Genomic DNA, 26,496 nt, shown 5'->3' with positions numbered 1-26,496 from the left:
AAATCTGAAAAACGGTTGACCCTGTAGGCGAAACTCCAAATTTTCCGCTAATTTTGAGCTCAAAGTTCGAAAACATCATTATAGATAAACTTTTGAGCTCTTCGATCTCAAAAACGGGTGGGTCGAAATAAATATGCATTTTACTAAAAAAAAAAACGAGGACTAATCGTTTTTTTTTTTAAATATTTCATCGCTGACATTTTCGAATAGACCGATTTTTCGTATGAGGTAGTATTTCGACCTGTTCTAAAATTTTTTTGATAATGATATTGAACAAATGATTCAATTTTAATGGTTGAGGTGGCATTCGACGCAGCTTCTAGGGTTTTAGAACTGATTAGATTTTGGAATGATTCCTGAAGTAAGTAAGAGTTAATTTGAAAAGAACATTTATTCAAAAATAGTGTACTAATAATAACACAGAACACAGTGTAGTAATAATAATACAGAACATAGTGTACTAATTAAGCTTAATTCTTTACAGATTGTAGAGATTAATAAGCCACTTCGAATGCCACCTCAATGATCTAAATCGGTTAATCCGTTCAAAAGTTATAGAATATTTGCATACATGCATACATACGTCCACACATCTAGGATATTTTCTCGAAATTAGTCAGATTAGCTTCCTAGGACGGCAAAACATCATCTGTTGAAAACTCGATTTTCGAAAGTCGAACCAATACCAATAACTATTCTGTTTTTTTGAAAATTTTCAATTTTTTTAGCGGGAAATTCAAAAAAATTACTTCGAAAATCACGATACGAAAATGAAACAAGATTTAAATTACAAGAACAAGATCAAAATTATGCATGCCGATCCTCAAGTCAAGTTACTTATTGTATATATTTCGTCGAACATATAAAGTAACAAATATAGATGTATCAAAGAATCCAAGATTCAAGACCCAGGGATGGGTTTCGGTCTCCGTAGGCGGAGCATCGTCGCGCGTCGTATCCTTGCTTTAAAACCATGTCGTCCTGCCTCCGTAACAACTGGTGGGGAACAACACTGAATGCAGTTTTCGTCGAAACATCGGCAGGATATCACGTGTTAAATTACGCTCTCGTTGTGTGTATTTTATAATTCCCACGTGACACGCGTATCGCGATTTATTTCACCCACAGTTTAGTGACTTGTTTTATTTTAAATTTTATTTGTACCCATTTATTCGCAACTATAAATTTTTATTTTAGTGATCAATAAATTTATTTTTAGTCAGTGATAAATTCATTTTTTTTGTTTTGTTTTTGAAATAACTTTTAGGTATTCATTAACAGAGGATTATTCATAATTCTATTGTCAAGGTATTTTTCATTGTTATTATATTATTATTATAACTTAAAAAAATACATTTTTTTTTACTCAATCTCTTTGAGTACGTTTGCTTACCTAGTACCTTTTGGATTAATTCTGTAAATGTACGAGTCAGCATTTTGATTCACGTTCTAATGAACGACTCGTTTCAAGCTGATTGCTTGACGGTGACATTAATTAGGATTTCATGTATTTTAGTTTTTATTCAACAATTGTTATTTTATTTTTTTTTGTTTTAATTATTATTTAATTTTTTTAATTACTATCCTTTTGACTTTGTTGTCACGGACATTTGTTCTTTGTTAAGCACAATTTAGGAATGTGACTATTGTGTGGAAAACTTCAAAGAGAAATGCCAGACGTGTTGAAGCACGCGTGTAGTTGAGTCAAAGAGTGACTGACCATAAGTGCTATTTACTACTTATTTCGTTTTACTTACATATACGGGTCATTCCAACAAATAAAATTTATTTTTAAGTGTGACCAAGGATTTTTTCCAAATTTTACGGAATTATTCTTTGCATCAAAATAATTACTTTCTACAAATTTGAGCTCTTCATATTGAGTACTTTCGTAATAATGATTTTGGCAATTTTTTTTTTTTTTTTTTTTTCAACTTTTGGGTTAATTTTCAATGAAAGTATTAATTGTTTAATGTAAGAAATGGAAAACCCTTAAAAATTAAATTAAAGTGAAAAATCGATTTTTATGGTCTTGTGGAAAGTTCTATTGCAAATTTTTCAAAAAAAATATACTATGTATATTTTTATAAACAATGTTTGTGCTCCAAAAAAGTTGTAAAAAAAAAATCGTCATTATTCAAAAAATCATTACTCCAAAAGTACTAGGCCATATTAGACCATAAAATTTGCAAAAGATCCGCGGGGATCACACTTTACATTCGATGGTGAAAAATTTTTCTTGCGCCAAGAAATCCTTCTTTTCTGTGTATATGAGAACCCAATTGAAATGAGATTCTATACATTTTGTAGGCATCCGGAGTAAAATAAGATCATTATTAACACAAAAAAAAAAAAAAAAAAATAAGTTTCTATTCAAAAATATTTGATCACAGTTTGCATAAAAAAATGAGGCGTTGATCAGCTAAAACAGTGTGACTAATTAAAAACTTTAAATAATTTTTTTTTTTTTTTCCAAGTGTTTGTAATCTGATTTATTTTATTGAGAATTGGAAATAGCTGACTTTAAGGTAAAATGAATTACTATTGTAAACAAAGGTTTTGTTTGGATGTGTTGATTGAAAAAAAGAAAAAATCACTTTACCTCAGGTCAGTTTTGTTTTTTTTTAAATTATTCTGATAACCAACACCTTTTTACTAAAAACTATGAATAGTTCTTGTCTTGAAAAAAATATATATACGTGTAAATAAAATATCATAAACCCTTTGAAATAATTTAAAATAAACGAATTTGTAAAAAAACTTTTTTTGAAAGCACGAATTTTTTATTATTTTTATTTTCATAATAAAATTTAAAGTGACTTATTTTTCAGTGGATAAAAGCAAAAAATGTACAAAAAACACTGACGACATTTTTTTTTAGAACGAATGCGAATCGTTTTCAAGTCTCATTCCCTCTTATATAGAGTTGATTTTTTTTTTTTTTTTATTTTTGCTTCACATTCTAGTTACGTGCTCAGTTGTTTCGTTTTGTACATGCCTATGTCTCTCACTTTTCTTGTGTGGCTTACTATATACATATATATACATATGTATGTATAAATGCACTCTTTTCCTCTACACCGACGACTACGTGCTTTATAATTCAATACTCTAAAAGATTCATGGAATTTCGAATAACATAAATCACTATTAATATAAAAAATTTAATAAAATAAATTTATTTCTATTATCTATTTAAAAAATTCAATTAAGAAATACAAAAAAATAAATATAAAAATTATATAGGTAATAAATTTAATGTAGAGATAAAATTTTAAATTAAAGTCATTTAATTATTGTTAACTTCGATATTAAATAATAGCTTAATTATAATTTTGGGTGGGATGCATCTCTACAGAGAATTTCCTCACATCACGAAATCTCACAAAATATTTCTCTATACAACTCAACTCTACATCCTCGCGTTTCTACAATAGATTAATTTAACAGGGTTCTATCTCAACATAATATCTCTCATACAAAAAATTTCTACGCGAGAATATCTCTTACTAATTATTTATCTTTTATTTTTTTAACAAAGTAGATTAATTATGTAAAATAAAAATTTAATGAAATGAAACTAAATTATTTAAATAATAATAAAGTGACCAATCATATTAAAATAAAATCGGACATATCCGGGCGTAATTATTTTACAATTGGTGGTCTTGTTTTAACATTTTGTATAAATTTATTATTTAATTAATGTTAACTGTGGTACTATCAAGAAATAATTAAAAATAAGTGATGATGCAGCATGTGTCGCTGTTCGTGTAAGACCTTTTGTAGAGATTTTCCGTATGAAAAATATTATTATGTAGAAATGGAATGCTATTATATTAATTTATTGTACAGAGTTGTTACGGTGTTGTAATTAACATCTACCGAAAAAAAAATTAATTTGTTGGCGTAAAAAAATTTCACACAGAAAAAAAGTATTTCTCGAGACAAGAAAAATTTTCCATTATAAAATGAAAATAAAATTTTTTTTGGCGCGAAAAATTTTCATTTTGAATTCGTAATGCAAAAAATTTCTCAGGGCAATTAAAATTATTTTGCATCAAGAAATTATTTTTTTCTGTCCACTTACCGCAAGAAATTTTTTTCACTGTGAATCGAAATAAAAATTATTTGGGGTGAGAAAATTTCTTGTGTCAAAAAAGTTATTTTTTTTTTTTCTGTATAGAGTTGATTCGTAGAAAAAATTTTTTTGAAATTTTATGCTGTATAAAAACGCTACACTACAATTTTCACTGCTGTAAATAGTTTATGCATGAAATAATTAAAAAAAATAAAACCAAAATAATAATAACAACAAACTAGAATCGGAGTAAAAATGAAACTAAAATATAAAGCAGTGCAACTAGACTTTTAATATGAGACCACGTCGAATGGATTAAATTTTACAACCGTAAACGAATAATAAACTCTATATACGAGGGATAAAAAACGAGACAAAATGAGTAATACGAGAAGAGTATAAGGGGTGATTTGTGGTGTTTCAGTTTGCCAGTATTAAAACTAAAGCGGAATCGTTTAGCACGCGATTGTGTCGTAATTCTAGCCTCGGCATGCCAGTTTAACCGGCACGATATTCCCATCTTCTTCTATGTACTATACCATTCCTTTACTTTATACTGTATTATGGCATAGACGGCAATTCGTGTCGGTCTTTGACGCAGAGAGTTACGCGTACAACCTATAAATGTGTACATGTATAGCACACGTTATATATAAGACAAGCTAAATGTACACACGCTAATGTTTCCAGTATTGAACATAAACGTATAAATATATATACATATATATAACTAGGTGGATGGATTAGTATTATATTGCAAAAGGTATATAACTGTGGACATAAACACGAGCATTGGGAGCATGATCGTTGGCTACTTGGCACGCAAACAGGGTTAATTGATCAGTGCATCGTTTATACATGCGGTACTTACATGAGGGTTCACGTCTCACGCTATACTATAAATTGATTACAATCATACAAGAGAGTATCGTTTAAGCTAATTTTATTTCTAACTGTTTGAATAATTTCAATTAAATAAATTCGATAAAAATAATCTCTTCAGAAAATCTTACGAAAACAATTTAATACCATATAATTTTATGACATAAATTCACTATTTTGACTTATCGGTATGGAAATCAAAGTTTTTTATGCTAAAGGGAAGCTATTAGTTTTGGTCTGATTTGCAGAATTCTAATGTCTGATTTTTCGATAGATATTCACTTTTTTAAGTACAAAAAAATCATTGAAAATTTTTGAAAAAATTTTATCGTACGATATCTTTTAAATGAATCAATGAATTTAAAAAAAAAATTGGTAGTAATCGAAAGAATTTATCCATGTCAAGATCTTATCAAGGTTTCAAATCAATGATTGATTAATCGATTACAGTAAATGGAATAAAAAAAATTACACATTTTTTCTTTTTGTGTTTTTTTTTTTTTTTTTTCAAATAACTCGAGAACGAGCGATTTAAGAACTCAGATTTAACTTGTGATATCTTATGATAAAAATACACTGATTGTGATCGATAATATTTGATATATGAAAGAAAACAGTATCGTTAATGCTTGAAAAGCTAATTCAGTCTTAAAGGTTAATATTGGGCTCAAAGATTATGAATACATTCTTATAATAAGTTCAAGTTCTTTGAATTTGAAAGTCGGGTTTGCGGGTTAGACTAAAAGATCAATCGTCTTTTAGATTTTTTTGTTAAATATAATAATTTCATTTAAAAAATCCATTGATAAATTAGATTATTTAATAGCTTTAATTATTTTGATAATTTTAATTTTATAATTAAATTTAAAAAAAATAGTTTTGTTATTTAATCAAGCTTAAAATGTTAAACAAAGTCATTGTTACTCAAAGACGGCTGTTTTACTGTTTTTAGCTTTTATACTATTTATAATCCTTATCAAGTGTTCATTTAAAAGATAATTAAATTTCCCAAAACTTTGTTATCAATAGAAAATTTACTAGAGTTAATAGTTTGAGAGCTACGAGTAATTAAATTTTATAATCTAATATTAATTACAAGTTGAAAAATTTTAATTACTTAAATATAAATATGTAAATTGCGGACTGCATTGTTTTAGTGAAAAAAAAAAGTTACTAACATTTGTAAAAATTAGTTATTTATCATGGTGTCATCAGAAAAAAAATATTTAATTACCTTCAGAGAATACTTGTACAAAGTACACAATGGTTTACAATTTATAAAGTTCCTTTGAAAAGTACCAAAAAACATTTTTCTAAATTTAAAAAACGGTTAGACCTGGGGACCAACCCCAAAACCTGCTGTTATCGAGCTCAGAGAGCTCAAGAACGTCATGACTAGTAAAATTTTGCGAAAATCGATAAAGCTTGTTAAGACTTACTTTTGATCGAGCTTAGAAACGAATCGGTCGAGTAATTTATGGGTTATGCAAAATAAAACTAAAAATTTTTTTTTTCAATTTTCATTTTTCGCATAACGATTTAACTACTGGACCGATCGACTTCAAAATCTAATGAGTTCTAAGTCTTGGCGAACCTTTTCAATTGCCATCAAATTGGTATTCGTTCAAATAAAGTATACATACACCCCCCCCCTACACACACATATGCGAACTTTCATTTGGAAATAGTTAGAAGAGCTTCGCTGTACACGGAGAAAAATGTCAAGTGAATATACCTCTGCAGCACAGTAATATTTACATTGCTCTATAGTTTGTGTCCTGTTGCTCTTCTACACAAACTATAGAGTAATGTAATTATTACTGTGCTGCATAGGCATATTTACTTGACATTTCTCTCCGAGTACCTTAAAATGTCAAGATCTGACGAAAACTCAATTTTCGAAAATTGAACTGAAATTAATAACTTCCCTTTTTACTAAAATTTTCAATTTTCATAGCGGGAAGTTAGAAAAATTCATATTAGATTTTAAATTTTCTGCTATGAAAATTTAAAATTTTCATGAAAAGGGAAATTATTAATTTCGGTCCAATTTTTGAAAACTGAGTTTCCATCGAATGTCAATGAGTTGAGGTCCTAGGAAACTATTTGAGCTCGAAAACAGCAAGAAGTTTTGGAGCTGGCCTGCAGGATCAACCGATTAACAGATTTTCTTTTTATTGAAACGTATATATTTTAAAAATGAGTTATTGATGTTTCTTAATTTAAACATCTTTTTCCTGCTGTTTTAAATTCACGAACCTAAATATTAAAATTTTTTTGTCATGCTGTGTACTTATTTTGGTGACTCGGTACATAAATAATTAAACAAAGTGGCCTATTCGTAATGAAGTTCTAATCTTATTAAAAATATCGCTTATGAATAAATTAAATATTTAAAATAGTAGTACATTTATCTCAGAAAAACATACAAGATATAATGTATCGTATTAGACAAACCCCGGTCAGCTAAAATTAAGGTCGTTGCTGTGTTAGCTGGGCCAACGTTATATTTATTTATGTATTAAACAGGCATTATTTATACCGTCCGATGAATATGCATTGCTAGGTGGCAGTAGCGAGGTGTCGAGTGCAGACCCGTCGCTATCACTGGCTCATCAATCACATACAGTGCTCCCAACTCTTCTCTTTTACACTATCTCTGCCAAACATACATACATATAAACCATATATATATATATATATATATATATATATATATATATATATATATATATATAAAGATACATATAGGGTGTTTAGTTACCATTCTCGTTCCACAATCCGCCCATGTCATCCCTCAGACCTTAACGGCTCGTTCGCAATTGACACTAATTTACGTAATTTTTTCCACTCTCCCACGTGTCACCATCGCTATGCATTTTAATCTTTTTATATATTTATTTTATCTGGATATGCAGTTAGATTGATAATAAAATAATAGAGAAGGATCGTAGATAATGATAGAATAAATAAGTATAAAAAGAGCATGAAATGGAATATTTTTTTTGGTAGATTGACATGAAAAATTTAAACGTTAAATTTATTTCCAGATAAAAAAGTAAATTTTTTAAAATTTTAATTGACGTGTTATTAATTTTACATTTTATAAAATATTGCTGGGAGCTATTTTAGTGATTGTTGTATTCAAAACGTTAATCGGATGGATCAATCAGACTGACACCACAAAACTATCCGATAACCTCCGTCATGTAGCCTCGGGATCACACATGGCTTTACGTATAGCACAGACATTGTATGTGACTATTTCTATATAATGTGGATTGTGTATTAATGCCTGTGTGTATGTGGGTTACTGTGCTAATGCCCTGGTATGTGTATCTATTCTCCTTTCAGATTCACGCCATCGCAAATCAGTAATGACCAATTCAATCGGCGCAATTTCATGGATGATGAATTCGTTTATCGCTGCTGCCAATGAGTTGTCTCTCTACTATCATACTGATGATAGATTTTTATATAAAAAGCTTTACATGTCTATCTAATTGCTCTTCTTTATTCAGTCATTTTTTAAACTTTTTATTCCGATAAATTATAAATCCTAGATTTTATAATATATGAATAAAAGATTATAAGGATGGCTCGAAGCTGGTCCAATTTTTTTTTTTTTTTTTTTTTTTTTTTTTTCAAATGAAATATTGAAATAAATTAAGAGACGCTGACTAGGATAAATGTGGGAATTTATTCGGTTAGAATTGACGACTGTCATAAAAGGATTAGTAATGTGAAGTTAAAAATAATTTGACTATTGACGTCAATTGACCATCAAAAAATTTTTTAAATTTGATGACAATTGACATGAGAAATTGATTTATAATAGATTACACACCAAGGGAGGAAAGTAGGACATTCTAAGTCATGTGTATAATTACCTACTGAATATGTGCATCTGAAAGTTTAAATTTTTGCCTCTGTTTGCGGGAAAAACTGCGTATGCGCTAATTTTTATGTGTTTTTCGTAAAAGAAAAAAACGAGGTTCTCTCTAAGCAGGGCAGGAATTTAAACTTTCGGTGCAGGTGTGTAAAAATTTATTTTTATAAGACTACATAATTGTCTATAAAAATTTTGTTGAATTAAATGTTAGAAATATTTGTAATGCATTCATTGTTATCTAGATATATCTTTAATTAACAAAATGAAACGACCGCGGCTCATTAAAACAGTTTTCATCACCAACGTATTTATCCTGATTTCTGTTTTGTGTCAAATTTAATCTGACTGAGTGCTTAAATTTTAAACTCTGCTTTTGTTTTTTATCGATTTTTTTTTCTTTCTATTGAGTTAAACAATTATACTAACACTTTGATTGAATAACCGCAGTATTATGTACCGAACACTTGCGGTTGCGAATTCGATATAAAAAAAAAATAAAATTGAGATATTTTTTTAATTATAAATTTAATATGGTTTTAATAAAATCTATTGAGACAATAATAAGACGTATTATTAAATTAATCCGACAGTACTCAAATTTTGCTGACGTCATACTATTCAAACTATAAAATGTGGCGCAAGCGAGACACTAAAAAGCACGTGGGTGCTGAAATTAATAAAAAAGAAAAATTTCTATGTATTAATGTCTACCTTTTAATGATCGATATAAATTTAAAGTTGTTACAATAATTTTTATCAAAAAAAAATTTTCTCTTTGAGAGACGATAGCTTACCCGACTTGCTTTTGATTTAATTAACTTTATTTAGACCGCTACAATTTTTTAACTTCCCGCTAAAAAAATCGATGATTTTTTAAAATTTCGGGAAGTTATTGTTTTTACCCCGATTTGCGAAAATCGAAATTCCAACAGATGTCGACGTTTTGAGGTTCTAGGAAGCTATTCTGACTAAATTCAAGATGATGTCCGAGTGTATATATGTATGTAAATATCCTGTAACTTTTGAACGGATGAACCGATTTCGGGAAGTTTCGGAACCGGCCCGCAGGGTCAACTGACAGACCGATTTTATATTTAGAAATTCAAGTCGTCTAGGTCAGATCCAAGACAACGTGACTTTATCTTCTTAGTTGGCGTGAATCGCTAAGTAAGACAACTTAGTCAAAAGCAAATCAAAACCGAATGTGTTTTGAAAATTTGAAATGTTTTTCATACTATAAAATTACAAAAGGATTTTTGACAAATATTTTTTTCTTTTTTTTTATTAAATTTCAGTGGTGAGCCATCGTATCCTAGTTTCCTGTTTACGCATTTACAATAACATCCACATTTACCTTTTTAAAGAAAAAAATACTTAGGGTAAAATAATGTAAATAAAAATAAATCATTAATAATTATTAATTCCAAGGTTTCAATTATTCACTAAGCCAAAATGATTTTAACTTTACTAAATGAAATATAAAAAAATATAATAAAAATACTAAATAAAGGCCATAGTGCAACTCTAAAAAACATAAAAAATAAATCAGCACTGTTATGCCCCAACAGAAAATCGGGCAACGTGCGCTGTACCATCTCGTTTTTACTATTTTCTATTTACTGTTGAAAAATCCATTTGAGCAATGAGTTTGCGGTTGCTATGAAGTACTGCATGCCTTTGATAATTCAACTCTCATGTCTGAACCAACCTAAGCCAAGTTGTAGCTTTTTTCCCATTCCCCAGTGACGATAGTAAAACATAGAAAAAAAAAAAAAATAAAATAAATAATAATAATATACTCGTGCTAATACACTCTATCGGGATTCACAGTATTGTGTAGGATAAAATGTAAGTGAAAATTGTTTGAAAATAAATAACGACGGATTTAACGATTTATCCGATAAAAAATAAAAGAGTTTATTTGCCTTTGTAATTAAAATGTCAATGTTTTAAATTAAATGGATACAGTCGGGATTGGATCAAAAGTATATATACATATATATATTTAAAGATCAAATGTCACAGAATAAGGCGAAAGTAAATAAAATTTCTAGTGATATAAAACTTAACTCTCGTAATTTTGCTTATTCGTTCATCCGTTCGTTAGTTCATTCGTGCATCAGTTCGTTCACTGACAGTGTAAGGATAAAGAAATATATATCTATATACATATATATATATATAAAAGTGGAAGGAATAGTATGAAACTCAAGGGTAGAAGGACGGCACTAACACTATCTAGGTTGTGTTACTCGAGCTATGTAAATGAATTTCGTTTAATTATCCGGCGGGACGAGGGGAAGGTCTCCAATGGAACGAAGACCGGTAGTTCACCCTAACATTCACTATTCTACTCCATCTCATCACCCCATAGTCTTCTACACCGTTAGGATATACACATTGTGCAGAAGTGAGAGAAAAAGGCAATGTTCATGCTACTACTACTTCTACTGTTGCTGCTGTGTGTTATATAATATCTCTGTATACTGTTAAAAAGTATCCGTGAATTTGCTACGACGGCACTTTGCCAGAGCTTGTGAATTTCTCTTCTTACTTCCTTCCTTCCTGCATTTTTTTATTTTTAACCGGCTTTATCTTTCTCTTTTGCTTTTTAATGTATTTATTTTAATGTTCTCCGCCTTACGAATAGAACTCTTTAACGTTTCTCACCCAATTTTCCTTAGCATTTTACTTCTCTTTATATTGCTATAGAAAACTTGACTTTTACCCTCTTCTTCCTACGACGAAATCAATTTCTCGCTTGAAAAATTAATTTTTTATATTGAATTACTAAGTCAACAGTTGAAAGTTTTATCTTATGATAAAATATTTATTTTTAATTTTATAATTCTTAGCTACTTGTCTATCAACTTTTTAAACTTCCCGCCATGAAAATTAAAAATTAAAAAAAAACGGACAGTTATTGGTTTTAGTCTTATTTTCGAAAATCGGGTTTTTATCAGATCTCATATGTGTGCAAACTTTTTTTGTCCGACGATATCTTTGGAATAAATAAACCGATTTGAACGAAGTTGACGATAGTCAAAAGAACTTATCAAGACTTAGAATTGATTTGAATTTGAAGTCGATCGGTTCAGTAGTTTTCACTTTATAAAAAAAAATAAAAATTAAAAAATAGTATATTACACACCTAGAGAAGAAAGTAAGACTCCATGATGTGTATACGATTTTTCACTACACCTGCACCTGAAAGTTTAATTTTCGGCCCTGTTTGTGAACAAATTGCGCATGCGCTAATTTTTATTATTTGTTTTTTCACAAAAAAAATCGGCTTTCTTCTAAACAGGGCAGGAATTTAAACTTACGATGCAGGTATGGCGAAATTTTTTTTTTTTTTTTTTTTGGAGTCGATTTTTCAAATTACGTGATATCGTATACTCCAAAAATAGTAATGTCAACAAATTCTTATAAAATTGTGTGGTTACAAAACCCACTGAATGAGTTTTCCAAACTACAGTGAGTAGTTACTGAGTCTACAAATTTTTACCTCCGAATAGTAAACAGAACTACTACAGTAGCAATTAATCTTTCGGTGTCATTTATGCTTCCACATTTGTCGATACGATGACCACAAAGTGTAGTTTAATTATTACTAATTTAGCGGGGTAAATTAAACTCCATTTTTTTACGTGCAGTATCATGGTAATGGTTAGTGTAGTGTATGGTAAATGTTACTATAATGATATGTTAATGATGACCATAGCATTATAGTAACCATTACCATACTTCATAGAAGTCGTTACCAAATTATTATGATAATCATTACCATAATTCAATTACTATATAACAGAAACTTTTACCATAGTTATAAGATTCTTCTTTTAGGAACGGTTACCATAATTTTCTCTCCGTGTGGTTAAAAATAAATATAAATGGTTGTGTGAAAATTCTTTCAGGCTTTTGATTCAGCACAAAAGTATGAGGTCAAGTCGGTGAAAATAAATTCATCAAAGCTCGAGCTCTCTGAATAGAAAAGATAAGAAAAAAAAAATAATAACAATAATTATAACCACGTAACCTTTCATTAATCATAACTTATAACTACTCTGCAGAAATAATAAATAAAATTTATTTATTTAAAAAAAAAAGTATTGCGGTGATCATAAAAATTTTGCAGTGAATTATAATTTTTATTTAAATATTTAGTTATTAAAATAAAAATTAATATTAAAATTTTATGCCCATAAAATTTATGAAATAATAATTTTCTAAAATATTCAAAATGAAACTCAAGTATTATTCACTTTATTATACTTTTTTATGCATACATGAGTACAATATAAAAGGGTCGTTATAGGTGGTTGGAAAATTTCGGTTAGCGCGCACGCGCCCAGTTAGTCGCCGGGTGAGAGGAATTTAATTTAGAACTTGATTTATATTTTAGCTAGCTATAAAATGGGGAAATAATTTGTCCCCAGAAACCGTACGGTGTGAGATGAGCTCTGTAGAACGCGCGAATGAGCTTTTCCAAGTTCACTACACTTGTGCTATGCTCTCATGCTTTTCTCGTTTCCTACCAACCAACCAGCCATCCAGCCTACTCTGCTATCTGTCTCTTCTTGTCCCTATTCTCCATGAATTCTTATATGTTTTAATAATCCACTACTTAAACTATTTTCCATTCGACTTTGTTCAATTATAATTACACTCTTATATCATCATCAATTATTCAAATAGTTTATTAAATATTCAAATTAAATTAGCGCATCTAAAACTTATTATTTAATACCATAAATTATTGTCGTAACGTAAAGTATCCGGTTACCAGCTTCCTACACTGAGACTAGAAAATATTTGTCACAACTAAATAGATTATTTATTTACGATAAATATATCTATTTGTTACAACTAGACACACGCAGAGAAATTTATGGGAATAATTACAATGTATTATGGGAATGGTTCCCATCATGCATGGTATAGTAGGATCTCGTTATAAGACTACGTGTTATAAGACTCTTTCCCTCAATTTATTAAAACTCGCTCGGAACGCTTCCCCTACCAACAACTCAATAAAAGTTTTGCGCCGAAACCTCGCTATAAGACTTACAACCAGTCCGACTAAAATCGAGATAAAATGTAAATACATAAAGATTTTAGATTAAATAATTCATTTTCATAAAGAATACTCAAAATCTCCTGGTATCACATAATTAATTAACAGAAAAGAACGACGAAATTCTATTTATTCATAATTATACATGAAATAGATTCACTGTACATTAAAGTAGATTTTAACCGAATACATAAATAAAACGCAAAACGGCGATAGTCTTATAACGAGGTTTGAGTGCAAAAGCTATTAAACACAATAGTGGGGGTACCCTAGTTCCAAGAATTTTTTCCCTTATAGTCCCGAGCTAGTCTTATAACGAGGTACTACTGTAATTCCCAAAATATTATGTTAACCATTACAATAATATTATGGCAATCGTTACCATATATTATGGTAATGATTCCCATAATGTATAGGAATGATTACTGTTTTACATGATAATGGCTACCAAAATATTATACGATGTTCAAATTAGCAAATTATCTAACTCCATTTTAGAAAATCATCAATTTATGTGAAAAAACAGTAATTTAAAATTTTTCTTTGATCTAAAAATCAATTCCATATCCAGTAAATGTACAATATTTTTATCTAGGTTACTCAAATATTTTTTCTGACTATTAGTATCTGTAAATTGCACAGAATCACCTTCTAAAAAATATTGATAGTAATCATTCCCATAATGCTATGGTAATTATTATCGTAATGTATGGTTACCATTCTATTATATATGGTAACCATTACCATACTCTTATGACAATAATTCCGATGCATTATGGGAATGATCACCACAATAGATGGTTATGGTTACCATAGTATCTTGACAATGAATACCATAAAAGTTTGGGAATGGCTACCATACTATTAAAGGAACAATTACTATAATGACATAGTAACTACAGTAATTGGTCAGAGTAATTGTTCGAAGCATAGGGGGCTTATCCTCATATGAACATAGGAACCCTTACAATGTGGTTATAGGATTTGTTCCTATTCCTTTATGGGAACTATTCCTAAGTATGGTAATCATTACAATAATTTTATTACCATACGATATGGGAACTATTACCATAATGATGGAAATTCTTCTATAATTATGGAAACTTTTCCCAGAAAGCATGGGGCTATATCTCAAAATTGCAAGTAATTATCACCATAATAGTATAGGATGATATTTCATAAACGTACTAGTAACAGTTGCTACAAATTTCTCTTCGTGTATAGTAGTTGATACAAGTAATGTGTAAAGAAATAAAATGTGAACCAAATAGAGCAGAACTATCGGTACAATATACTTTAAGTAACTCTTCTGGCCACTTTAAGAATTTTGATTAGGGGATTTTTACAGAATATGTAAAAGTTTCACGAATGTTTCTATCGGATTTGAAGATTTAATTATACTTATTACGCTAATAATATTTTATATGTAAATGAGTCTTTAGACATAAGACAAAAAAAAACTGAAAATCAAAAATAGCACACCTCGGCTATTCATGCAACCTCTATGTAATTAGCAGTTTCCGTGCTGTTTTTAGAGACAACGAACTTTTTTTCTTCTTTGTTCAATCTTTTATATCATGAATTATGAATTTTTCCAGTATAAAATAATTTTTACGACGAAGTTAGGAATTTATATTTAAAACTTTAAAAAAAGATCATAAATAAACTTTGATGTAAATTATTAATTCTTTCAATAGATTTATCGGTCTTTTTAATTTAATGGTTATAGTATCAGTTTTATGTTCAAATATGAGGTAGATTTTGCAGTTACTATGAAAAATAAAACATCCCTTCATTCGGTAGTATAGACCAGAACTGACTTTTTAAAGATCTACATATATTCTAGAAACGATGTATGTATATATAACTTTTAAATACGTTGAGTGATATCCTGTCCTAACAGTCATCCGCTCCACATTCAATCTGGATTTAATTCGCGTTCACTCCGTTAATTTTTTACAGTGTAGTTATGACTTTTGCTTTATAGAAATGAAGAATATATGGAAAAAAATTCCATTGATTACTGTACTGCCGTGCTAAGCACAGAAACGGTAACTTACTATGGTATTCTTATACAAGTTACCACCTCTGTGCTTAGCACGGCAGTATAGTGGTGGACTATACCTTCAAAATCATAATTTTTACGATGTAGCATTGTCAATTTTATTTAGGAAATATTACTTTAAACAAAGGACAGTCATGAGCTTTTGAAAATTTTTGCATTGTAATTTTTACTTTTTTCTCTTTACGATGTTAACATTGCCATTTTTGATCCAAAAAGTTTTTGTTGAAATTATAATGTTGAATAGTAAAAAATATAACGTACATAGTAAACTTTAAAATAAGACATTTGGAAATTGATGTTAATGAAAGTATAGTCTACGATTACGATGTTAATATCGTAAATTTTAGTGGAATTTCCTTTCCGTGTAAAGTATCCACATATAGTACAATCTGTAAAATAGGTCCGTGTAAAAAAAAATTAGTTTGAAAAAGGTTGAAAAAGCGCTAACCTTAAAACGTGACAGAATGACAAACTGTTTTAAAATGATTTTCAAATTTTTGTAAAAACAAAAAAACTTCTTGTACAGTAGAAAAAGTATAGAATCGAGCGCTTTGAATAGGGAGATGAAAAATAGTTGCAAAAGCGTAAAACAACGTTTATTTATAGTGTTAAGTCAACCATTGTTTTTTTCCTTGTGTTTTCAAAAGTTTAAAAAAAGTTTGAAAAAATTCCGTTGTTGGGTCATGTTTCAAAGTTTAGAATAGTCAACACTTTTCGATCTTTTTCAAAGATTTTTTTTTACACGGAGATGTTTCAACCCTAATTCAATCTTAATAGTTACTATTCATATATTTGAAGTATTTAAATAACATGAGGACCCAAAGTAAAATTTCAATACAAAATTCTTCTTTGTTTTTCAAGTATTTGTAATAAATAATATTGAATATTCAAAAGTTAAATTCAATCAATTAAAGTCGCTTAACTAAAAAAATTTATTTATTTATATATTTTATTTAAAAATATCATTCGCATGACATAAATAAATATTTATTAATCCATGTCCAAATATATGACTTTTTTATTGGCTCATATAAATATTATTTGACTCAACTGAATTTTTTTATCAGTGGTATATTGAACAATAATATTTCAAGTTTTATAAAAAATTTCGAAAATAAAACTAATAACACTTTTCAATTACGCAAAACAATTAATGATCGAATCATAAAAAAATTGTTATATTTATTTATTATTTTTTTCAGTAAAAGTATGTAGCCGGCAAAAAAGTTATTAATTTTCTTTTTTTTTTTTTTTCAGCAAATATAAGGAAAAATATATTTTTTTAAATTTCAATAACACAACTGAAAGCGAGGTACTCGTGAATAATAACTCATTTTAATTGGAAGACCATTTTTGTGTACTTTAAATTTAAATTACAAGGAATTTTATTATTTTATAATTAAATTTGTTTGCTAACATGAGATTGAAAAGAATGGAAATTTAATAAATGATAAACGAACAATGAAAAATTTTTTTTTTTTAAAACAAACTATTTTTTTTTAAATGAATTTAATTAACAAAGAATGAGAAACTGAATACGGGTAATTGTATGTTATTTTTTGTTGAAAAAATAAATAATTAGTGAAAGCATCTGAAACAAGATCCGATATTTCAATTAATAAATAATTAAACAAAAACTTATAAAATGGAATTTCTTAAAATTTTTTTATAATAAAATATTTTTTATATCAAGTACATTGTAACGTGTTGTTTCAATACCTGGTTAGCTACTTGAAACAAGCCAATTTCAGATAAATGCTATACACCAGTTTGAAAATCATTAGAGCAGAAAACTTCTAGTTTCCACCCACTAAATTAGTTTCGGACTTCATTTTAACGGACTCGTGTAGTCGCATTTGTTTATATATAATACAATTTCAAACTTTAAGTGATGCCTTCAAGTCGACTTCAACCTCGCTTGAAATCGTATTGTTTCATCTTTCCCTTCAATATATATCTCATAATGTAATTTTAAGTAAATTCGTTAAAATTTTACTAAATGAATAAAAATGATTTTTTTTTCGTCATACTTATAATGTAAAGTAATTATTTTTTTTTGTTTCCCTAACTTTATGGCTGTGACTTGATTCTCACTCACAGATAAAACGATAAGTTTCAAAGTACCTATTAACACGTTAACGAGCATAATAAGAGAGATTATTAAAATATTTGTGAAACTTAATAGAAAAAAAATTTTTATTAACCTTTTAATTGTACTTTTAAATACTTAAAATCTACATTTACTGTTTTCTCTATTCAAAATCTCTTGTTAACCCTGCTGAAAAATCCGATAGATTTTTATAGCTGTATGTATAAAGCTTATACTTAGCTATAGCATTTTTCATAGATCTCATTCATTCTTATAAAATCTTTTTGGGAAATCATAAAAATCTATTGGATTCTATAAGATTTCTGAACAGAGAAGAAACAATCGAAAAATAGTCATCTTGGCCGATCAGACTTAAAATTTTCTATTGTTTTTACATTTTCGTATTTCAAAGAACTCAAATACGCTATTGCATGTGTTTTTGAGCTCTTTGAAAATATAATACACTAAACGGAGGCACGTTTTTACGTAATGCTTAATAAATATATAATGTATCAACATTTGATAAAAAAAATTTTTATTCAACGCATGTACGGTTATCCTGTTTAGAAGGGAATTTTATCTTCGATGTATGGAATGATATTTTGCAGTGGAATGGCAACAAAAAAAATTCGTTCCACCGAAACAATACGTTCATATTGTGGAAAAAACATTCTACCAAATTTGAACCAAATTCAAAAAGGTTGACCCATCTACTAAAACGATTGAAAGTTTAAACGTAAGACGGATTATTCTCAATTTTTTTGTTAAATATTAACTGATTTGAATCAATAAATACCAAAAAATTCAAAATATTTTCTATAAAATCATCATTTTTACGTTTTTATTCAGTAGCTTAATTACATAATACTTGAACTTGTTTGGAATTTTTTTTTTTTTACGTTTAATAGAATGTATGAAAACATCAATTTTACGCAGCAGCATATTTTTGTATCAATTTTAACTAACAAACAAATTTGATCAAAAAGAAATTGAAAAACGTAATGAATTTTACATTTAAATTTTCAATAATTTTGGGAAATGAATTGACTCTATTGGATATGGCTCAAACTTGTCAGGAATTTCTCTCCATAATAAAAACATATTTTTAGGGTGGACTAAATTGAATTCCAAAAAGACCAAAATAACGGTCACCCTAATGTACAACACATGAATAGATCACAATGATGATGCCGTTTTTAAATTTGAGAATGATAGAGGAAAAAGACCAGACCCTTCTCAATAATTTTTTTTTTTTTTTTTTTTGTAGAAAATAACTGAGCATTAATCAAGTGTGGAATGAATTTAATATAATGTTAAGAGTTGAACAGTAAATAGTATGAGAAAAGCAAGGCACGAAAGCGTGACAAGAGATGATAGGAAGCTATAATCGTGTGCATATGTGATATAAATGTAGTATGTATATGGGAGAAGGAAAACTATAGTGAGAGATTCATTAAGGTTAGATGAAAGTGTTAATACAGTGTAGATTGCCGCTGAGACTTGGGACTTGGCAACACTTTGCTTACTTCAACATATAAGACAGATATATAGTGAACTTGCGAAAGGAAAACATGAGGAATTCAGTAAAGTTGAAGTAGGATACTGAACTGTACACTCTTACTACCCTTACTGTGCTACTACTTTACACTACGGTAATCTTTTGCTTGGGGGAATAGAGGATGCTGTTCTGTTACGTGATAGTGTAGTACGAAGCTTCGCTGAGAGATGTGAAACTACGTAGACGAGGCCATGAAGCTAAATTACGCGACATGGCACGCTAAGACGGAACTATTAGCTAAGATTTAGATACCTCTGCTACCGAAACAACCTCATTCGCAACTGGTTGGGTAACCCTATCTTACGGTCTCTAGTTTCTAGTTTTATACTTTATTTTCAGCTTGAAAAAATAAAAAAAAACGTTATTTTATTTGAATTAATTATAATAATTAATTAACTTGAATTTAAATTACGATAACTTTAAACTATTTTTAAAACTCAAGTTAAATAAATTATTCATGTGTACTCAAAAGTTGTGGATTAGTTGCGTGCAAAGATAAAACTCAAATAGCAGTGATCGCTTGTCGTGTTATCTCGACTGAGCTTCATTCCAAACTCTTGCTCCGTGGCACTAATCACTAGGTGTTGAATTTCCTCATACTCAGTCTCGTTACATGCTTGCCGATGTTTAATCATCCTCTCGGATGAAATTCAAATTTTCTAACTAATTGAATCCCATCATGTAAATTGATTAGCTTTAATCAAGAACTTTCATTAACTTTCACTAGTTTTTAATTTTAATTGATATTCATGTGATTAATTTCTTTTTTAAATAAAAAAATATAAATGCAGAAAATTACTGGCCGAATGGAGATGATTTACTTTTCATTTATATTTTGGAAAAATAAGACAAAGTTTAAGTTTCTACACGGAGAAATTATTCTCCTTTTAAATGCTATAGTAACAAATTCCGTAACAAATTGTCCTCGGACAAAACAACCCCAGCAAAATAACCTCGTTACAAAAATAACTTTGTTATTAAATAATCTGAACGACATTAACTCTCAAGTACAAGGCATAATATTTATAATTTTTCTGGTTATTATTGATCAGCTTATTTTATAATAAAGTTATTTTGTATTATTTTTTTTTCCAAATTTTTGGGTGACCCATTTTACCCAGCTCATCACCAAATTAAATAATATATTGAGTTTGAAAAATTTCCTATATAAATCACAATATCCGATCAGTTTAAATTTGATAAGCCATGAAGACCTAGACACGGAAACATTGTAGAAGGCCGGTGTATGTCACCGTGAATGCAACAAGTTACCACCTCTTGTTCTCCTCTCTCTGTCCCTCTCATCACTTTAACCTCTCTCTTCGTAAAAGCATTTCTATCTAACTTTTGTCTTGTAAATTACTATTCAATTGTTTTTTTTTTTCTTCATTTGCGCTCATATATTTTTATTAACTACTAATTCTTTTCATTGTAGAAAAAGTTTGGGTAGTATGAAGACAGTTTTCACTTGACTGCGGAGTTAGATTAAATTTATTTCACACACCTGGTGTTACTTATTCACGCTTCATTACTACCACCGCAAAGTAACTTACACTAAGATGATGGGAATAATTTAAAATTGATGATTTACTATTTTTTTAATGAAAATACAATTAAAATGTTCTTTAGCTTAGTTAATTATCAACGCTAATTCAAATCCCATTTGCGGTATCATTTTACCACCGTGAGTTGGGTTGAATTTAATACTGAAAAGCTTATAATACCGCTTATCGCTTGGAATGACATAACCATTTTTTACAGTGTCATAAATTTAATTGTTAAATAAAGTATCGTATTTTTTGAAAATAAACTACAGTATAAATTAATTAATTCTTGATTAGTATCAAAGATGGAATAACAAGATTTTCATTTAAAAACACGATTGTTGTACAAATTTTAGATAATTATAACTAAAAATTATCAACTATTAACAGAAGTTCAAATCTAATATTGATGTCAACTTTGAAAGTACCTTCATCTAATAATTTAAAGCTATTCCTTATAAATTTAGTGGGTAAATAATAAAACGACGAACAAACGTAATCCACTACATTGGACGACGTTAATACCATGTTGAAGCTTTAAAATTATTCATAACGTCTTAAGGGTTTATAAGTTTTTTTTTTGTACATTTTTACTCTGAAATCTTCTAACTCGTCATTAGCTCTCGTTATCTTTTCACGATGGATAATTTTACATTGAATAATTAACATTAAATAGATTACATTTAAATTAATGTTCTATTGAAAAATTAATCATTATTATAAAAACAATTTTTGAATAGTTTCATCAGATTACAGGGGAGAGACAGGGAAAACGGAAACATTCGAAAAAAATTTTATGCTTTTCGATTATATTAAAAAGTAAAGGAACAAATTTTTGTTGCAAACGAAATAAGTTTCTTCTTCATTTTTTTAACTAAATAGAATACTTTAATAAAAAAAAATTTGTGTTTTATTTGTGTCAACTAAGTTTAAAAAGTATTGTAATTTGCGTATAAATTCAAGTGATAAATAGAAGAGTTTTTTCAAAAATTTTTGGAAGAGAAATTTACCTGAAAAAATATTCCGTTTAATAACCTTGGGCCACATTTTTTTAACCAGCTCTTTTAGGTCTCGATAAAATACAGTAGGACCTCGTTATAAGACTATGCGTTATAAGACTCTTCCCCTTAATTTGTTAAAACTCGCTCGGAACGCTTCCCTTACCAACAACTCAATAAAAGTTTTGCGCCGAAACCTCGCTATAAGACTCACGACCAGTCCGACTAAAATCGAGATAAAATGTAAATACATAAAGATTTTAGATTAAATAATTTATTTTCATAAAGAATACTCAAAATCTCGTGGTATCACATAATTAATTAACAGAAAAGAATGACAAAATTCTGTTTATTTATAATTATACATGAAATAGATTCACCGTATATTAAAGTAGAGTTGAACCGAATACATAAATAAAACGCAAAACGGCGATAGTCTTATAGCGAAGTTTGGGCGCAAAAGCTGTTAAGCACAATAGTGGGTGTACCCCAGTTCCAAGAATTTTTCCCCTACAGCCCCGAGCTAGTCTTATGACGAGGTCCTACTGTAATCCGAACAAATATTTGAAAAAAAAATATAAATAACTATTTATTACCGAAAATTTTCAATTGGCCACAATGACCAGTCAGCTTGTTTCATTCTTTTTTGCATATTGTAATAATCTCGTAATAGCTTGATGATATTAAATTACCTTATAACCGTGGTGTCAACTTCAATGTTAAATAATCCAAGCTGAAAAAAAAAAAACACAAATTAATATTTAAAAATTTGAAATAGAAAACTTGAATATTGAATAAAAATAAAAATATAGATTTGAAAACATAATTATTGTATTGAACCACTGAATAAATACGTAACCTAATTTATTTAAAGTCAATGAATACAATTGATTTTATCCGTATAATATTAATAACAGGATTATAATCAACGAAATTGAATATAATGAACGGATTCCATGAACTAATCCAAGCAAAGTCAATTAAATATTAGTAAAGTATTATTCGCTTCATTAAACGTATTAAATTAGTCATATATATGTTGATATACACATATAGACATATCAATATATATTAATATTAAACAATAAAGTTTAAACTCAATTATTTGAAGAAAACTTGATACCAAAGTGAAAATATCGAGCATAAGTCAGACTTTTAAACCCATCATCCAAGGCTCTTGAGGTTTTGCGAAGAATATCCAAGCCGACGGTATAATCTCAATCTCAGTAAACATGACGACCGAGAATTCATAAAGTTTTACGAAAGATCATAAGTTCTTCTTGAAAATTCATCCCTATATACTTTTTTCAGTCTTATATTTATTAATCTATCTCTTTCTCTCCCCCTCTCTCTCTCTCTCTCTCTTTCTCTAATATATACATATATATTTTCATATTTACAAAGCTATACAGATATTAATATATAAAGGCAATAAAGCATTGCACAAGAAATATCTAAAAATAAATGAAGTTATCTAATAAATGAGATGAATAAAAAATTCAATGATAAATTTCCATTTCAAGCTCAATCATTTTTTTTCATTTATTATTGGTATTATTTATTTTTAAACAAAATCTTATGACGCCCGAGTCGTGATAAAAAAAAAGTAAAGGCGGCTTAAAATTTAATACTATTATTCTAATTAATGTCCGTGGATTTAACGTATAATCTTGAATTTATCTGTTTTATGCTTTGCATCTATTGATTTGTTTGTGTATATGTATAATGTATACAGAAAATAGGATATAGATAGCAGTTAGTAAATGTATCAACATCAAAGTAGAACCTGTGATATAGCAACACAGTTATTGCACTCGAAGCTCATCTTTCGATTTACCAACGGCCTATACTCTCTACATCCGTTCCAATATATATATGTATATATATATTCAATGTGTTTATATGAATGTATACATTGAAAACATGAACCTCTGAATATACACACTAGTATTTGAAACTGCACCGCAGTAACTGCATACAGATTCTGACTCTACTCTGCTCGGTGGGATTCCACAGCACTGGGTTATATGCTTATATGTTATTTCCCGTATGTGTATACGGATAAAACGAAACAAAAAAAATTTTAAAAAAGAAATATAAAAGTTGGAGAAAAAAATATAGGCTAGAGAATGGAAAGTACCCGTCTGCCGACATTCAACAAAGGATCCCCTATATTACATTCTTTTGCGTCAAACCAACTGAGAATTAATTGCATTCAATTGCGTTTAATACAAAGAGACAAAAGTACGTTTTCATATTTCAAAATTGCTTTGATAAATTTTTTTTCTTTTGTAAGAAAAAATAAAAAAATTATATTAATATGAAAATATTTTTATATTTATAATTCTTTGGGTGTGAAAAATATTTAATTAAATTTATAGAAAGTCCTTTTACCCCTTTATGAGATAATTGATAAATTTAAGATATTAGTGTTTGAAATTAGGGAAAATTTTTGCAAGATTAAAAACATGCAGAGTGAAAAATAATAATACTAATTATAGATATTGTATGTTTTAAGGTAATAAAGTAAAAATTCATTTTATCATGACTTAAATTACTTGTACTTGAGCTACGTCACGTTCCTAATTATCTAGAGTGTCTTCCGTTTGACGAGTTTCCTCTCGCTTTTAACTCTCTGCTTTAAAACCAATACATTTTCCTAACCCAAACTCTCTTTATAAAGTTTCTGGACTTTCAAATACGAATTTTGTGAATTTTAACTTAGCATTGATATTTGGATTAAATACCTAACATACTATTTTATAATTTTTAAATAACGGCAATTATAGTAATTGACGAGTATTTTTTAAATAACTTAATTAAAAATTAGAATGATATGAAAATGATGATAATAATTTAAAAATTTCCTACAAATTTTACTATGGGTGCATTGTAACCCTGGACCATAAGAAAACTGGTACAAAATTTACAATTGTCCCATAGTAAATGGTATGCGCAGACGACACAATTGGGACCTATGCGCATACGTTTACTATGGTACACTTGTAAATTTTGTACCAGTTTTCTTATGGTCCGGGGTTACAATGCACCCATAGTAAAATTTAATGGGAATTTTCCACAGTGTATAAAATAAACTGATTCCAATTATTCTAATTAAAACTGCCTATATATAGAGTATATTCAAACTTAATATTATTTTTATTTAAACATTTTCAACTAATATAAATTTCTATAGTTGTATTTATATATGTCCGAAAAACAATTTCTTAGAACAAATTTATAACAGAGTATTTTTCAACTGTTTAAATTTGCATAATTAGCATGTGAACCCTATCCTGATCAGTGTGGTAGCACACGTTTTCATGAATATAAATTGAAATTTTCTTACGATCGTTTTAAAAAAAACTGAAAATCATGATTTGAAGATATAACGAATATGTTTCTGTAAAAATAAGAAAAACAAACGGTATTTATTTTGTTGTAAAAAAAGATAGAAGTTAGCTACTCTTAACAGTTTTCGAGTTTTCTGTCGTCGCTTGAATCGTGAGAGATAGTGACTTCAACGTTACACTGGGCGGGAAGTTTGAAATCTGGAATTTCACGTTGAGCTGAAAAAGTGCGCTGTACCTCTAGTTTTCATTATATTAATAGAACTTAACATAGGGAGAATCGTCTTTAAAATTGAGCACGACTGCTCGGTGGGAACGTCCTTAAACTATGCGAAAACAGGGTTGTTTAAAATTTATAAGAGTCGAAATGATGAGGATTTTAATTTTTAAACAGAATTTTATATATAATCATCAATTCAAATTTAGTTAATTCACACAAATATTAACCTCTTAATTATTATGTGTTCCCTAGACTTTATTACCTGAGAAACTACTATCCCCTAGACTTTATTCTTCTTACAACCATGTGCCCCCTGGACTGAGATTAAAATATCCCCTGGACTTTTATAATTATGGCAACCTACTTGATCCCCTGGATCTTTGTTTTCTTACAAAATAAGACTTCCCTGGACTTTGGTTGAAAACAAGTCTTCTGGATTTTTATAATTACGGCCTGATCTCCTGGAGCTATACAATGAATATCTATGCGACAGAGAATTTTTACCCGTAAACCGTAAAATACAATTTTGTTGAACGAAGAAAATTTTTTCTTGAACTAACACAGCTTCGCATCTTTTTTTATGTGTACACAATCGATTAAAAATTTTAATTATTAATAGATTTTTATGAAAGGTAACCTGTGAATGATGAAATTTTTTTAAGTCACGTAATAAAAAAAAATTAGAGTTGTCATTAGAGCAAGGTGAGTAAGGGTAAAATCGTTTGAAGTAACTTTGAAGA

General features: G+C 28.6%; 1 protein-coding gene across 1 annotated transcript in view; it reads left to right on the top strand.

The window, feature by feature from the left end:
- The first annotated feature begins 1,234 nt into the window (after positions 1–1,234).
- The window catches only part of LOC103576625 (lachesin), a 65,095-nt gene continuing 39,833 nt past the window's right edge, over positions 1,235–26,496 (top strand). Inside the window, exon 1 of the mRNA XM_008556929.1 lies at positions 1,235–1,308. The gene's annotated coding sequence lies outside the window, so the exon portion shown is untranslated. The remainder of the gene's footprint in view (positions 1,309–26,496) is intronic.

This window comes from Microplitis demolitor, chromosome 3, assembly GCF_026212275.2.
Source record: "Microplitis demolitor isolate Queensland-Clemson2020A chromosome 3, iyMicDemo2.1a, whole genome shotgun sequence".
NCBI lineage: Eukaryota > Metazoa > Arthropoda > Insecta > Hymenoptera > Braconidae > Microplitis > Microplitis demolitor.
This window is presented reverse-complemented; position numbering and strand designations above follow the sequence as displayed.